This window comes from Amblyomma maculatum, unplaced genomic scaffold (assembly GCF_055883805.1).
Source record: "Amblyomma maculatum isolate TAMU_Amacu unplaced genomic scaffold, ASM5588380v1 scaffold_39, whole genome shotgun sequence".
Classification (NCBI taxonomy): Eukaryota; Metazoa; Arthropoda; class Arachnida; order Ixodida; family Ixodidae; genus Amblyomma; species Amblyomma maculatum.
In genome coordinates this window covers 706,899-718,023 of record NW_028146764.1, presented here as the reverse complement: position 1 = coordinate 718,023, position 11,125 = coordinate 706,899, and the positions used below count along the sequence as shown (strand labels likewise).

General features: G+C 44.2%; 1 long non-coding RNA gene across 1 annotated transcript in view; it reads left to right on the top strand.

Moving 5' to 3' along the window:
- The first annotated feature begins 6,606 nt into the window (after nt 1-6,606).
- Nucleotides 6,607-11,125, top strand: part of LOC146170822 (uncharacterized) — a 111,742-nt gene continuing 107,223 nt past the window's right edge. Inside the window, exon 1 of the long non-coding RNA XR_014703103.1 lies at nt 6,607-6,729. This is a non-coding gene — a long non-coding RNA (uncharacterized LOC146170822). The remainder of the gene's footprint in view (nt 6,730-11,125) is intronic.

The window sequence follows — 11,125 nt, the reverse complement described above, 5'->3', positions numbered from 1 at the left end:
CCTCCCAAGTTGACACTGTGGTTCTCCTTTTTGGGTGTTCTACGCCATGTAGCGGGCGGAGTAGTGTGCGGGTGGCTGACCGGCTACTTAGTTTTGATTTTGGGTTCAGTTCTTTCGTGCATTCTTTACCTTCTTTATCATTTCAGGGAGTTGATTACTTACACAAGTCATTTGTTGGACTATTTTTAGAGCGTCTTATTCCGCTTTTTTCCGCACTTTAGGAGCATTCTATATCGTGCAAAATCCGCATTGAATGCGCCTTAGCACAACTTGCAATTACTGATATTTTTGCCAGCTAAGGAAAGCTACGGCACGTGTTCAACATTGGCTTCTTTTATTCCGCGCAAATTCAACGGGCAACTCACCCTCCCCTGTCCACATGGACTGGCAGACTGCGCTCGTTTTTTCAATGAAGAAATGGCACATTAAGTTAAATTCGGGGCTCATGTGCGCACAACTCTGCCCCATCGTGCACAACTATGTCTGAGAAGCGGTGAATACTCGTCTGTTTATGCACGCAGAGAGCAAAGCGCCTTACTTCATAGACTGCGTCACTCCTTCTATGCACAAGAACCTGTATTTTAGTCTATGTGCCATCGATACATCCCTCATACATCGTCATGCTGCAGAGAAAGAAATTTCATTTCATAAAAGCATGCTCGGGTGGTGGCCTGTACCTTTAGCGAGCCACTGTGTCTGCGCAACTTTAGATGTGTTGCGCACTTACGCTAAGGATCACTGATAGATTCAAATGCATCTGCATGTATTAACGCTGATCCTATTCGTCTTCCAGGCGTAGCACAGGTAGTGTGAATGTATATTTGGCAGTCGAAATTACTATGGAGCTCTAAGTCAGTCACGCTGACGTTTGCCGTAGCTCAAAGGAATAGTCCACGCTGCGCCTCGCCTAGCCATGACAGTCCATAGATTATCAGTGGAGCTTTAAAATTCAAGAGTTTCGCCGGAGTTTTCGAGTCAGGTGAAACCATAACTTACGAACCGAGTGTGTCGTTTAAACGTTATTCCCGCAAATGCTAAGGCGGGCCTCGCCCAACGAGCCTATCGGCTACGGAGAAACTGCGCTCTCGGATATCAATATACTTGCCCGTCGAGCTTTACAGGCGCTAGCGAAACCGTCGCAAATGCATTCAGAACAACTTTGCAATGCACATAAAGCGTCCGCTGACGCTGTTGTTACATCGGACTACGATGGCATACCAGCGCTATAGCCTGTATTGTAACCGTGCAGCACACAGCACAAAGCGGTCGGCACCTTACTCCAGGGGCTTCTAAATCGTAGGGCGCAAATTCGACGAAAACGAAGCGGCGCTACGGGGAACGCACAATGCTACAACAGGAATGTGTCGCGCGTGTCAGTATACATCAGATCGCAAACACTGTTCAGATCGCAAACACTTGTATGGTATTAACAAGGAAATTCAAGAAATGTTCGCTGTCGCCGCAGAGAAAAGGAAATCGAATTTATTGTAAAATTATTCCACATTTATGCAAATAATGACATTGATGAAGGATTGTGATGGCACTCATATGCGCTGATTCAACGTGACAGCACGGCTTATTAAGCGAACCATTTTTCGATGCACTGTGTATCGCTTAAACATTCATTTGCTTTGTGATGTTGGCTCTACCTTTGCCTCGCGATCTTTGTCTTGCGAAGGGACTGTGACACATCGTTTGAGCGTTAGAAGCGAGGACCTTATCAGCTATCAAACGCCTGAAGTCCACTCGAGCGAAGGTAGCAAACATGAACCGCATAGCAGCGCCTCCGGTGACATCACACCGTGAAAAATTCTTCGTGTGTTCGGCAAGTTAGGCTTGGTTGCCTGCAGAGTGGGTCTCACTCCACTCTCGCCACTGAAGACAGAATTGGCCTATTTTCGGCCCTCACCTCACGCTTCGATTTTCAACAGAACTTACTTGCATTTAAAACTCAAAATACTGAATTCATAGATAAAGTATTCTTAATGATATAACTTATGCTTTAGCACATCGAAAAAAAGAAAAGGGTTGCCGGGAGCGCATATATCATATCGACTGTTCGCCTTCGATAGTCGATAGACGATTATGGTTCAAAGAGGGAACACGCCCTCGATCCACCCGAAACAGGCATAAGAAGCGGATTTCATCGTGTGTCAATAGGGATAGTGGGTAGGTATTGATAATGTGATTTTTAGTGCTGTGTTGATAGTATAAGCGGGCGTTGTTCAGTCCGCTTTGTTTAAAACGAGGAAGCAGCCTGCGCAGGGTGCTCTAATCTTCTGTTAAAATGGTCGCTGTAGTACAGTACTAAAAATGACAGTACAAGGCACAAGCGCAGACTATCATCTACTCTTCCTTTCGTCCTCCCCAACATCAACAAGTTTAATATAAACCAAAACCAAAAACATGAAAACAGAGCAGAAGAGAAAAAAGCAATAGTAAAAGTAGAACTACGAATAAAATTATGTGACAGCCTTCACACTACATTTCATTTTGTACCTTTCGCTGTCAACGCAACGAAGGACTGCTCACGTAAGACAACTTCATTTTTCATCAATGCCATTGAAAGTGCCTCCCATATCAAATGTGTGTCCTGATGTCTTGATCTCAGCAAGATAGACGTTTTTTTAAACAGTGGTTCCCATTCGTGGTCGGGGAACTTCGTTGCCAGGTTGCCAGTGCCTCGCGAGACTTTGTTGCAGAGCTCTCGCAATCTCTCAATCACGCGCTTGCTCGTCTCACCCAAATATGCTGCACCACAAGAACGTGGTATGATGTACACCACTCCCTCATAGGTTACAAATGAGCTACAAACGTTTTCTTGTGATTTAGTGCGCAATGCCATTCTTGCGTCCCATTTTTGTGCTGTCAAGTTTTGCGCAGACGATTTTCAGCCTTTTTGGTGCAGAAAATGTCACCAACACTTCATGCCTTTCTGTTGTTCTGCCCTATGTTCATGCGCCTTCAGACAGGTTGAAAAATGGGCAAGAAGGGATGCAGTATTGACAGTATTTTCTGTGCCATGCAGGTGAAAACCTTATGCGCAATAGTTAGCAACAGAAAAAAGGAGAAAACGAGTGGTACTGCGGTGTAAAGCACAAAGACTAAATTTGTGTCTTGTGCATGAGGAGTGCTGCACAAGGTACAACTTTAGTCTTTGTGCTTTACATTGCAGTACGACTCTTCTGTCTCCTGTTTACTGCTGCTAACTATTGCGTATAAGATTTTCTCCAAGACCAAATTTGTATATTGTGCATGAGGAGTGCTGCAAAAGATACCACTTTCCTTGTGGTGTGGCATATGTGGGTGAGACGAGCAAGTGCATGAATAAAAAGTTGCGAGGCAGCAACAATATTTCAGAAGTCATGACTATCAACCTGGAACCACACTGCTCAAGGCATAAATGTGAACCCTTATTTAAAAGAACATCCATGCTGCAGAGATCAAGAAATCAAATCACACGTAAGATATAGGAGGCTTCCTCCATGGCTTTGATCAAACATGAAGCCAGTTAATTGAATGATCTATCATTTGTGTTTAGTGCGAAAGAGAGAACATTTCTATCAGAACAAAGGAGGACGGTATGACGACTGTAATATGTTTTTTATAGTATCTTTATATTTGGTTTATAGCATCCTCATTGATATTTCGAACATAGAAACGAAGTGTAGTCGTAACTTTGTCGTTCTGTCTTGTCCTTTCTTCTTCAGAATTATGCTAGTCTACCACTAAGTCAAGCAAAATGAAGGCAAATTAACTTACTGTAAAGGTTTGCTGGCGTTTAGGGAGCGCTCATGTGTCTTTATCGCATCAATTTATTGCCTACTGATTTTTCTCTTTACAGGCTACCAGCGTTCGGTGACTGCCGGCCATGCAAGCTGGAATAAAACTTGGGCGAGCGGGGAACTTGGTGCAAACTGCATTGAGCGGGTAGGCCTTGCTTAATGTAATGGCGGCAACCCACCTCGTTCCTCCTCTCCTGTCCTAACCCATCCCGGCACGCCCATTGTTATGCCATGCATCTGTCAAATTTTTCATTCGTCACTGTACACGGTCGGAGCAATTGAGCCCTGGGTAGTTTTATACAGAGGAGAAAGAAGAAGCTGGGAGTGGCGTTCGCAGAAAGCGCGATTCCGCTCTCTCAACGGTGCGGTCCTATTAGCAGCGTCACTTGGCGACAGATAGCGGAAATACTGTAAAAATGAAAACGAGCGCATTTAAAGACTGCCGTACTCTTTGCTTCATGGCGCAATGGATTGACACTACATACATAAGCATGGAGATAATGAAATATCTGTTCGAATCCTGTATATGCAATTTTGTTTCTGAATTTTTTCATTTCAACGTTAAAATAAGCTACCGAGCTGTTTTCTGGGGGGCGTTCCATTTTAGATTGCATTATGCAATCATTTTATTCTTAATAGCCGCAAATCATCCGTGAATAGAGCCACGAGATGACGGCATGATATATTTAACACTATTCCTTTACCTTTACCGTAGTCATTTTTTGCCTTCAGTGAGTGTATGTTACCTTTATATCGACACCTCCCGGCAACACTCGCCGGTTAACCCGCTGAGAGTCAACCAGTGAGGAGAAAGAAGTTACGGAACCCTACCGTTGAGGAAACGGAATTTCGCAGGCCGGAACGCTCGCTCAGGCCCGCCGACGTGATCAAACTGATCTCATTCGCGTCGGTCATGCTCTGCCTCCACTTATTCGCTCGAAATAACCATATCTAATATTCTTCAAATTTAATTGCGGCTTTCAGAGGAGTTTCTAGCTTTCTGGTGAAAATAACAGACAATAACTAAACCACGTTGCTGCATTTGTCCTCCTAACTTAGTGCCGCAACTCTTTACGTTTTTCTTCTCTGAGTATGCACAAATTTTTATGGCTTCGATTACATGCAAATATTTGATGTTTGGGTCATTTTATGTCAATTGATTACGTGTTTATTCAGTAATGTTTCGGGTAATATTTATCCAAATTTTCGGTAGATAATTACAGGTTACTGGTTATTTCTGTCTAGAAGAAGTCTACAGAACCGAAGCGTCTGTGATGAAGTCAGATTGTTCTGCTACACAAACTGTCGCATGTTGCCTGGTATAAAGCGCGCTCCGCGGTGTGCATTTCATAGTAATGTTTTTCTGACATATCTTAGAAATCGAGATTAACGGCCAAAATATTGTAGTTCGAAAGACCACTTCAGTAACTCTGCCAGTATTTGGCAGGAGAATTATGTCGAATTTGTTGTTTCCATACGACAGGCCGCACCTAATGTGCCATACAAAACAATCGACACGATTTGTTCAGCTGTATGCAACCTTACGTACAGTGCGTTTTCACAGTGTAAAACATTGGAACGGGGCGGTTCATACTGTATGTTTATATGTTTTGTTTTTCAATGGACTGCAATATTTGAAGTTCGAAAGGAACTCAGGCGCTAGTCGGAGAGGCCTTAGTGAATGGTCCCGGAAAGTTTGACCCCCTGGGGTCTTGATTGTGTACTTGATGCTTGATGGAGAGGCCGTCAACTACTGGCGTGACATACTGATTGCGGTTCTGCGCTCAATAAAGGCGGTATGATATCGGGCCTCGTATAATCAATTTCCGCCAGTAGCTCTATATAGAGTTGCATACATTGCAGGTAAGGTTGCTGCTGAATTCGTGGCATATATATCTTATGCGTGTTGGAAACAATGAAAGCGCATGATGCGGGAATGTATCGCATTCAGTCTGACAGGTCGTAAGTAGAGCTGCTGTTCGCACCAAGTTTCCTGCGTGTAAGATCAGTTTTGTGGTACGCTTTATGCGGAAAAACCGCTAGTTTTGCTTTTTGCGGCAGGAACATGAGATATTGTCTTTTAACTTTTTTAATAAGGAATTTCATAACTTGATCTGCGGTTTGGAACTGGCCATTTTCCTTAACCACCAATCTCTGTTCACAAATGTGCTTTTAGGGCACTTTACATAGCAATATAATGTCAGAGGTCCAGGTGAGTGACGGCCGCAATTGCGGATATGTTGTTGGTTGAAATGCCTTTTTTTTTGCTCTGAATTCCCAATTTTGAGTCTTTTTTAGTATTTTTGCTCAATTCTACGCTATTCTGGACGCAGGCATTAGAGCAGAATATAACTGATTCTAGATTTCAAACTTGTAAGTTATTGTTTAGAAGTGTGTCTCAAAAGGGTAGCCAGAAAAGGCCGAAACAGTTTGTAAGATACTTTTTTCATGTTTCGAATTTGTTTCCAGATATTAAAATATCAAACGGTGCTAATTTTGAAGTCAACGAGGTGATGATTTGCCATGATGTCCTATAACTAACAATGCAGATACGTCATAGACATCTGCAGGCGGCGCTTCTCACAGAATCGCAGCATTTACTCTGCTCCCGGATTAAAATAAAAAAATGCTTTCCTCCTTGCTTCATGCTGAATGAAGACACCCATATGTCAAGCTACATTTCAATGGAGAATAAATGTAGGAACTCGTTTGCCCGTGATCGTCACAACTAGCGTTTTCTTGATGGTTTCACCTTGTAAGAAGGCGGTGGAGAATGGTTGATTTCAAATGAGCATTGTTTGATATTCTACGAATCGGCCTATATATTTGTATGCAAGCCGCATTTTTGGAAAGTTCTCCGCCTTATGCATCAACCCTCCAATTTCTCAACGACAACCTTTGAACGAAGAGGCAAGTTAACAGCAGTTAGACTTCTCCAAAAAAGGTATTGATTGCCGGTTCATATTTTTGGCCAATTTCGACCACATAACTTCCATGACATTCTATAATTATACTGTTAGGATAACGATGACTGCTAAAAATTGTTTTCTTTTATGTGTTCTTCCTTTCAAAGACGCAGCATCGGCTCTTTGCGAAAGATTGGAAAAAAAACTACAGTGGATGGCAAACGGCGTTTTATTTGCAAGGAGTGAGAAGTTGGTTTATGTCTCATTAGGTTTAAACAAAAGGCATACGGAAACAGGAATACGGCTGCTTTTCATTGGATCATACAACAACGCCGGTGGTATGGGGATAATATCTGTATTGATCAAAAAGACTTTAATTGACATGCACAGTGGTGGCCTCTAAATAACCACATTCTGAGATAACGTTGTGAGAAACCCACATGCCATACTGACATGCTCTGATGAAAGAAAATATTTCATGGCGAAATAAAAATTTAAGGTAATATTGGTGTTGCATGTTTAGTGTAACCACCTTATATCTGCAGACAAAAGTAGATTGTTCTAATAACAACGCATTTTTAGAGTGATATAATGAGTATTTGCATATGGGATTAAAAAGTCTGCAAACGGAATCGACGACCCTCAAAAAAGTAACTTGATAACGAGGCACCAGTTTGGAGGTGCCGATGATACCTCTGTGAAGAGAGAGAGTGCCATTCAGGTATATTGTGTGTCCTTTCATGAAAGTGCTTCGTATCGCCAACCATTTGTCTGCAAGAAGTTTTGTTAAAACAACCTATTTCCACTATCTCTTAATCACGCTGTATCCGCCGTATAGGTTTATTTCCGGTGTATTACAGGGAACAGCCTACTAAGTATCTGTCGCGGAGATTTCGTGTCTCACCATCGACCTATGATATTTCATGTCCATCTCGATTTAAAAGTATAGCTTCATCCGGCGTGAGCATATTGTAACGACAGAAACTGACGTGGGGCTTTCGCCTCGCATGTGAAGTGCCAGCAACATATGCGTGCGGCTGTCGAACTATAGGTCAAAACAATATCTGCCACACGCTGCATGCGACCTCCGCCAAAGAGGCCAAAAGAAGGTATAAATGAAGTAGCCTGCACTGCTCCAGAGCGGACGCGTCAATGAATGCTTGAATCCTCGTATCCTGCAAAACTTACAGCCATGTCTATCGCGCTCTGTCCCTTTGGATGCTTCATTCTCTATTGTTTTAGTACCGTTGTTACATGCATTCTAATAATATGCCTGGCATGTGGTAGCCGGCAGGAAAGCAGCTCGGACATGCCGGTAGGAGGCCCAGGAAGAGTTTTCTTTCTTCTGTAATAGGCTATAGCTCTTTGAATTTGTATACCGGAGATAGGGATGATGGTCTTGTAGACCAGCGAGGCTCTTGCGTTCTCCAGTGGGCGTCTGTCGGAAGCTACAAATTCTAGAGAGGAAATGCGGTTTACATGCTGAACAATACCTATATCCGCCGCAGGTTTCCATAATGAACAGTCTCTAGTTTCTACACCAATGTAGAAAATGAAAGTCGGTAAAACAGACCCCTAACCTTCCATAAAGGATATCCTCTGAGGACTGAGGCTGTTTGGCTGGGGTTAAGAAAGCAAATTACACGGTACCAGGGGGGGGGGGGGGGGGGGGACTTGATGAGGCTCCTCGCCTTCAAAAGCTGTGAGGCAATGCCCGGGCCAGCGTCTGCAGCTTTGTATGGAAAGACATGTGCAGCGTGACTATTCCGGGGGCTTCCTGCCCAAATCCTTGCTCCAGCTGGCAGAAAGCGGCAAACGAAAAATTGGCACGGATCCGGGAATTCCAACTGCCTAATTCTAACAAGACATTGGATTGCTGTTGATTGCTTTTGAAGTCATATAGCGTTTTTCCACTGCTGCTATGGGAACACACACGTTAAACCTCACGAACCTAATGGGAACACAAAACAATTTAAAGAACTCGTAGTAAAGGGCTGACGTTACTACTCAAGTAGCACTCCATAAAGGATCCTGAAGAGATGAACCATGGGCGACAATTCGCGGGCATATGGATCCTGTCTTGTTATTTTGGCAAAGTCAAGCTTTTTACCAACGTTGCCCATGATTCACGGAGATAAATAGGCAATGCTCTGCCACAGTTGTTCATTGATCTTCGCCAGTGCTTGAACCAACATGGGCTAACAGTGGTTTACAATTATTGGCATATTCTGGCTAGCCGTCGACATTTTAAATATAAAACAATGTCGGTTTTCCCTTTAAAACACCAGAGAGAAATCACTGGACACAGATGTCCCGTCTCGTGTTTAACGTTGTGGCGCTTTTATGTTTATTCTGTAATTGTCCCTCATAACGGGAAAACTCTTTCATGTTAATATTGGGTTTGTTCTCCATCATCAGTCAGGAAGGAAACGAAGGTACTGCCAGTAAATTTTTATTTTTCATTTGAGTTTTGTCGTGCTTGACATTATTGCTGCTACCCGCTTGCTCTACCGAAGCCGACAATCATTTGGGGTTGAGTCCTTGGAATAAAAATGTACAGGTTTATTTTTCAAACAGATCAAGCAGAAAAGTTTCAGCATGCATACAAATATAGCTAATATGTTTAGTAGTTGAAGCAACGTTCCCGAGAAAAATAGTATTTTTACATTAATATAATTTTGTCAGGAAGCGCTGAAGAAAGAAACGAGGAAGAAGACTGCCATCTGTCCGTCAGCGCACAACGCGCGCAAGGCCCCCGCTTCGCACCATTATCGTTAGCTGCAGATCTTTTCTGCCAAGGCTGGGACGGCGTGGGATGAGTGGCTAACCAATTAGCAGCAGGTGAGCAAGTACACTTGCTAGTATGCCGCAGTCAAGCTGGACAACGTAGTTTTTGTCTTGAACTCCACAGAAGACATGGTTTGAGAACCATGAAGCCTCTTTAACTAGCTGAGGCCGCTTTGAAGAGGAGATTCCAATTATTTCGGTGATATCGCGGCAAAACGGAAATGCGATGAGCAGACTTTACTCCAGCGAGCGCAAGTGTCGGGTGAAACGTATGCAACGCACAGATAAGAGGTTCTAAAACTGCCAAGTGGTGAATCCCGCATGTCTGGGGAAGACAGAGTTGGAACCTCTTAAATGGCATCGAGGAGAACGTATATAACCTCTTGATCACAAAAGATACCTTGGATTCTGCCACGGCCGTTTAAAGCTCTATCGCACGTTCGAGGCTCTAAAGCTGCGCCGCATAGCACTAATGTCGGCCGTTTGTGTAATGTAACCACTGTGGCAAGCATGGATTCTCATCAGCATTCTCATTAGCCTCCGAGTTTACCTGGCGTGATTCGCCAGATTATCCGTCATCAACTCTCCCGCCATCAACATGTTGTGAACCGCTCTGCACTCCCTTGTGACAACTGCACCGTGCAGGCAGCTCCAATCCAGAGCTCCTCTTCTTGGGGTACTACCGCTCACACTCATCCGCTACGTGAACCCCGGAACGACTCCTACGGCTCTGCTCTAGTCGCTCGTTCCTACTACAGCGGCGCCACCTCCTCCGCAATGAGACCAGCGCCTAGACTTTGCTGATCGCTTCAATCCTGTCTCCGAGCACTATTATCCTGACCGCGCTCGTGAAACACAGCTGCTACCGCCGTTGTATATTCTCGGCCACAGATCCCGATTTTGCCGTCATCTTAACCAAGTTCGACGCTACCAGCACCAATGGTCGAATAGTGGATCTAATGTTAGTCCAGAATTCCGTGACCCGATGTTTCCACCACTTAGACCTCCTGCCGCTACGCACCACGAGGAAACGACCCTCCAGCTTCTGACCGGAGTCTGACTCCCCTGCTCGGCGTTCCCAACGTTCACCCTATGCCCGCCTTTCTTCTCTGCCCCCCCCCCCCCCGGGAAACTAGCTTGCGCGACCCGATGCAGGTGCGGTCACGAAGTCATCGATGTTGCCAATTGCTCTACCTGTCGTTATGCTAAAAGAACCACCCAGAGGTGTTAGTGGAGGGGGTTTTGCCTTAGTAAATACTGGTGCTACAGTGTCTGGGATGGGTTTAAATCTTAAGAATCGCCTGTGCAGTAAAATTATGTTTGGTTGAGATAGAACTGTCATATTTTGAGACGCAGGGAGAGAATCGTTGGTTTCATTTGGTATTTTTATGTAAATGTAGCGATTGCTGGCCACCTGTTTAGAACCGAATTTATGTGCTTCTTTGGTCTATGCATGACATTATTCTAGGCGATGACTTTTTAGAACAGGGTGGCGCAACTTTTGATTTCAACAGTGGCGTGATATCAATAAGCCCTAGCCTTCGATCGGCTCTAAAAGAGAGAGGAAACTTTATATTGGAAAAAGGTAATGTAGAGCGCCCGTGGTTGGGTCCTCATTCCAGGACTCCAGCGACCTTTGCTGCCCGG